This window comes from Bactrocera tryoni, unplaced genomic scaffold (genome assembly GCF_016617805.1).
Source record: "Bactrocera tryoni isolate S06 unplaced genomic scaffold, CSIRO_BtryS06_freeze2 scaffold_11, whole genome shotgun sequence".
In the NCBI taxonomy this organism is placed as follows: domain Eukaryota; kingdom Metazoa; phylum Arthropoda; class Insecta; order Diptera; family Tephritidae; genus Bactrocera; species Bactrocera tryoni.
The window spans coordinates 20,996,039-21,002,334 of NW_024395824.1; the positions used below are offsets into that span (position 1 = coordinate 20,996,039).

Sequence of the window (6,296 nt, forward strand, 5' to 3'; positions counted from 1 at the left end):
TGTGCAGTTTTTATATCACTTTAGGCGAATTGAATATAAAAATTCTAATGCGTTTCCTCAAAACTACGTTTTTTTAAACTGTACCTAGACAAAAGTTCGGTAGATTTCAATGAAGTTTGTACAGCTTTTGCCTAGTGCTTAGATTATCTATTAATAAAACTTTTTGTTTTTGTCCGTTTTATTTTAGATGGATCTCCAAGGGTTAGTGATCGTAATCCCAAGGAGCTTCAGTTGGAGCTGAATCAAAAAGAAATATCTATCAAGTCAAGTAGAAACCTTATTCAATGCTATTCTGTGTTAACTTTTAAAAAATAAAATAATTTACTGGCTAAAAAAAGTATTTAAATTTATTTATTTTTTTTCATGTCTCTGACTGCAACTAACCCTTTACACCAATTAAGTGCGATCATCATTATTGTCAACAATGAAATATTTTGCTTTGCCTCCATTATTATTATTTTTTTACCATTTCGGCTCTAGCCATGAATTCAGCCCAAATTCTTGCCTTGAGCTCACCACAAAAAGAGTTCTGTAGAAAGTAATTTGGGATCGGAGTTCAATCAAAATCATCGCCTGTTCAATACAATAAACAGTTTGATTAACAGTGTCACATGGCGCGTTCACTACTTATTGAAATATTTTTATGGAGACATAATTAGCCAAATCCGATTTATTTGGTTTAAAAATAAAATTGGTGTCAAAGATTCAAGTAAAACCATTATGAAGTAGAATCAATACACGTCTCAGCATGGAAAAATTTGGAGAGATTCACACCCGTCCAATTAGGTCCATCTTATATGAGAACAATTATAGTTCAAAACTGTATTAAGGGGCTATACCGGTGTAACGCATGAGAAATTAGGCGATTTTCGTGAATTTAAAAAAAAAGTACTCGATCGAATGTTTCGAACTTCTTTGTACGAAATAAGGTATATTTTCAGCAATATTTGAAGATTTTTTTTTTTACAAAAATATTGAAAAATAACGGAGTTATATGCTGTCTTCGGAGGTGCCAAAAAAAAGTGCCCAAGTGCTGACATGATACCGGCCGAATGGGTAGCTGAAACAAAAACGTTCAAAAGGTTTATTAAGCTTAAAGATATTTCCTATACAATGACCTACGATCTTTGAAAAATATCAAAAATTAACAAAATGGCGTAATTTTGAAAAGAAAAAAATCTTTTTTTTAGGTAAAAAATGGTCGTTTTTTTAATGCCAAATTGAGAATTTTCAACCAATCAAAAAGATCATAGGTCATTGCATAGTAAATATATTCAACAATACTCAGTTTTAATTTGATCGGTCGATCGGTCAATTTCTCGTTGAGTTCTGATGTCAGCAATTTTGAAAAATGTCGTTTCGAGAAAAACGCGTTTGAAGTTTCACTTATATATGTATGTTTGTACCTGCGAGCGGTCGCTCTTTAGAAGGCTGTCATCCAAAACATTGATAAATTGATGAGAAACTCTTTTCCTGTTCTCTCGCTTGTCAGCTGGCAGCGGACTCTGATCTTTTTTCAGAGCTGGCAACAAAACACAATCCGCGTATCGTCTATCAGCAGTTAGTGAGAAAGGCGGGATGCCAGAAGAATAGCGCTAAAACGAACTGCCAAAATTAGTGCGTTGTTGAAATTCTGAAGAATTATATGTCAGTTGTTTGTAAAATTATTTATATATGTATGTGGATGATATAGGCCTACTGGGGAACCGAGCACCCAAAAACAATAACATTAACATACCTCAGTGGTAGTGTGGAAATTGCAAAATACCCAAAAGTTACTTAAATTGCCCAATCTAATATTTTTTAGCAGTGGCATCATCGGCAAATGTTAAAAAAAATGGGTGTTTGGACAGCTCTCTCTCGAATCAAAGAGTTTCATATCCATTTATCCATGATACAAAAATTATTCAAGATACGACCTTGCCGATTCCACAGAATATTTTTGGATATATTATATAAACTGTCACACTGGTATAGCCCCTTAAGCAAAGTATTTTAAAATTTCAAGTCAAAAATATATGACACAATTTTCAAAGCTAAAAGACATTGCTCTTTAAATACTGTATTTCAGCCCTCAAAAATTTAGGAACAATAATAACTAACAATGGATTTTATATGAATTACCAGTTGAGCAGTTTCAATACAGTGTTTATTAAATCTGAAAAATCGCCAATAACAAACTGTTAGAAAATAACGAATATTTGCGTTATTGTTAATAACTTTAAGAGTATATTATTTTCTTAATGTTAGCGTTAATTTTAAATTATTTTATTATTTTGAGTTATATATAATATATATATTACTGCGATTATATAGGATGAAGTCCCTCTTGTATGTATAAAACAAAGTCTCACAGAGTGGTATTTAAATTTCACATGTTACGAACAATGCAGTTTGCAATATTTTTTAAGTAGATTTTCTGAAGACATACCACCAGTATAGCCCATCACTTAAATCTGGTTAAGTCTACATACAAACTAGGCATTTATTAGATTAGATATTTATGTCTACTGGTCCTAATTATTAAAACATCTTCTATTATGTTGCTGCCATTTTAAGTAATTACACAATAGAAAGAAAAATGATCTACAAGAATGATGTCATACATAAATACTAAAAGTTAATGGCATAGATAGATATATATATATACAGTCTTGTACAAAATAATATGGGTTTTCTTTTTTTTGTGTTTATTTTTCTATATTATAAATGTTTGTTCTTTTATTAGAATAAACTAAATGCTCCCTTTAGTAGACAGTAGATTATACACATACTGCGTATGACGTGAAAAGTTGCGTTTTTACGCTAATATAACATTTATTAATTTTCATCGTAAATATTACCAAACTCATGCTGAAAGTGGTGATAATCGTAAGTTATATGCAAATCAATTTTACAAGAACATAAAGAAGATTGCTCCAATCCAATCCTGATCAAATTTGATCAGATGGTAAAGCAATTTCAGGCCTGGCATAAATAAGCTTGGAGATTCGCAATGATTGCTGAAAGGGAATCAGGTGTTAGTGTATACGCTCTAACCAATACAAAAGAGCATGATAAAATTATATGGTTAAGTGAAACACAAAAATATTAAGCAAAATCGTTGTTAAATATTTTTGCATGGTAAAAGTCGGCAGACAAATTTTGGTGTGGATTTTTTTTCGAGAACAATCTTAACAAAAATATGTCGTTTCGTTTCGAGATCAATCTTTACAAGAACATAAAAATATTGTGGTATTCAATTAGCTGACTGTCGACGGATAGGTGCAATTTTCATAGTGACTTTTTTCTTGTGATTTTCGGGTATTCTCATTTGTGTGGTGATTCGTTTACCCAGTCGAGTTGGCACCGTTATTGCCTGGAGCGTGTGCAATCGGCAGAAGTACACGATAGTAGTGTTGTTGCTCGAGTTAGTGACCCCGAGTGTTTTCTGGGCGAGTAAACCTTTTTCAGTAGTAGACGATTCCACGTTGGGTGGAGAAGCGAAAGGGGCGGGTAAGGGCGGGAGTGGTAGTGGTAGCGGTAAAGGTGGCACCGCTGAAAAAGCGGTTGCTCACTCCGCAAATACCGGCGAAAAAGAAATGTACATAGGGTACGCTCATACGGGTACGAGGAAAGCGGGCGCTAGCAATGCGAGCGCTAGTAGAGGTGCTGGTAGCAAGGGGGATGGTTTGAGGGCAAGTGTTTTTGTTGGGTACGGTGCAGTGAGCCATGTTGCGGCCGTAAAGCTCATAACGGGGGAAATAAGTGGTTTGGTATTCGGGGCCACAAAATTCGAAAGAGGACCGCGAACGGGTTCATGGAGCTTGCATCAAAATTTGAAGCACTCCTAATGGCGGTCATTACCTAGAATTCCCATATTCGCGGACGAGTCGACGCTCTTAGAGAATGTTTGGAGACGTACTCTTCGTCACCGGAAAAGTCAATGCCGGCCTCATTGGTACCGATGGCTACGCCCCCAGCCCTTGTGCGGCTTGTCTGATCTCCGCTGTCCTGGAGGCAAGAAGGTGCTACATCAAGTGGTTTTCCTCCCGGGTGCGACCGGATAGCTCCGTCGCTGGCTGCCTAAATCTGAAGGGAGGGGTTATTTAGTTAAACTGCAACGGTTCTTATACCGTAATGTGTGAGTTGTGCATTCAAGAGTAGACCAGCTGGGCATCTGATGATGTCAGCTAATTCTACAGCTGGGTGTTTGTATTGCTATAGGGGAGTGTTCGGTATGGTTGTTGCTAATTTATACTGCAATTTAACGAGCCCCTAGAGCCCTACCTGGCATACATGGATAAGCTGCTACTTCTTGTACATTGTAGTTCATTTATCCTGGTGTTGGATGCGAATGCCTCGTCCTCGATGTAGTTTAGTAAGGTATACAGGCATACGTCTGGATATCTGAGCCACAGTCGAGGTGAGGCATTAAGTGAATGGGTGGTGGCTAATGGCTTCCACGTTGTGAATGAGCCCAGCGAGTGGTATACTTTTAATGGGCCTAGAGGTGTGAGTGATATTGACGTGACGCTTATGAATGAGGCAGCAAGTAGGGCCTTTGATGTTAGGTGGGAGGTCAAGAGAGGGTGGGGCATTGAGTGATCTTAATTTGATTCAAATTATGGTTGCTCCTTAATCCCCTCCTTCGCTTTATGAGAGTCCATTGCAGCGATGGCGTACCATTGGTATTGACTAGAACTAATATGGACTCTCGGTTAGGGAAACGGTGTTGGAAATACCGCTTAGGGTTTTTGAGGAGTTGGGGATGGACGAGCAAATTGCTCGTCTCTATGAGGAATTTTGGGGATTTAATGATAGGGTTTTTGGCAGGTATAAGTGTTCTAGGGTTAGGAAAATTAAGTGGTGGACGCGTGAGTAAATCTTGAAAAGGAGGACTACTGTCAGGCGATTGAAGCGAAAGTTTCAACGCGCCTGACGATCAAATTCTTATAGGTTGTCCCAGCTTAGGTATGAATTTAGTTGTGTGATGAGGGAGTATAAGGATATGTTAGTCAAAATTAAGGTAGATGAGTGGAAGAGTTTTGAGAGGACGAATATGAACGACCCTTGGGGTCAGGTCTATAAGATCTACTGGGGTCGTAGAAGTCAGGATACCACCTCTCTTCGCGTTGGTGACACTCTGTTATCATCGTTGGGAGTGTTGTGCGTATGCGGATGATCTTCTTCTTTTGGTTGAAGGTCATTCGCGGTGTGAATTAGAACGGGCGGGAAGACATTTTTTAGAAATTGTAAATTCTTGGGGTTTAGATGTGGGGGTTGATATATCGATGGATAAAACGGTGGCAATGCTGCTGAAATGTAGATTGATCACATCAGCTATGTGACGCAAGTAAAATATCTGGGGCTGACTATGAGTGAAAGGATGTGTTTTACTCCACACTTGGTTAGGATTAAGGAGCGCATACTGGCGGTCACAGGCAAAGTACGACGCATCTTGAGGAGTGATTGTGGTCGCGGGCGTCGTGCTGTTCGCCCCATATATTGTGACTTGTTTGTAGTTTGTGCCACTTATGGAGCTGCTATATGGTGGGAGACAGCGATGGCCGTCTCGAGTCACCGAAAACTCTTCTCGGTGCAACGTTGTATGATGCTTGCATGTCTGCCAGTAAGTCGCACTGTTTCGAAGTGGGCTTTACAAGTTTTGTTATGTGGACCTCCTCTTGACCTGATTGTTATACAGCGTGCTGTTGTATTCAGGTTAAGAAGGGCTTGAGTGTTTCATTGCTGCTGTGTGATTGGATCTCCGATGATGATGTGGAGAGCGAGGGATATTTAGGGATCAGGAGGCTTCTAGGTGATAGGGTCAGGTGGCAAGAACGTTGGGGCGAGTGACTTATGAGTACATTCGGGACTTTGGGTTTGTTGACTGTAACCCGGACTTCCGTGTTCGTTTGAGGCTGGGGTTTTTGCTTACGGGGCATGGGCCTTTGAATGCATTTTTGCATCAGAGATGCCTTTCGTATAGGTCGGGGTGTTTTTGTGGGGCGGGTGGTGAAGACTAGGTGAATGTAATTACAGAACTCTCGATGTACTCAGATATTAAGGATTTTGGGGGTATGGGGATTAACTAGACTAATGGGCACTTAGATGTTAATAGTGTGATCTCCACTAGTCGTAATACCGATCTGTTAGGGCTGTATGCGCCTGAGTTATTTAGCGGCGAATACGTTTAGCTGGGAGTTATGGATAGATTTTGTATGAGTGGTGTGTGTATGGGTCCAACCCCTGGTCACCAGTCCAGAGTTGTGTGGAAGCTCAACTGGTAATAGCTTCGGCTACGAGATCTGACC

The 6,296-nt window shown here is 39.0% G+C and overlaps 1 long non-coding RNA gene across 1 annotated transcript; it reads right to left on the bottom strand.

The window, feature by feature from the left end:
* On the bottom strand, positions 1–6,296 carry LOC120779677. The gene is made up of 2 exons (XR_005705713.1): positions 1,407–6,296; positions 1–1,060 (listed from the first exon to the last, which is right to left on the bottom strand). It is a non-coding gene; the product is annotated as an uncharacterized LOC120779677 (long non-coding RNA).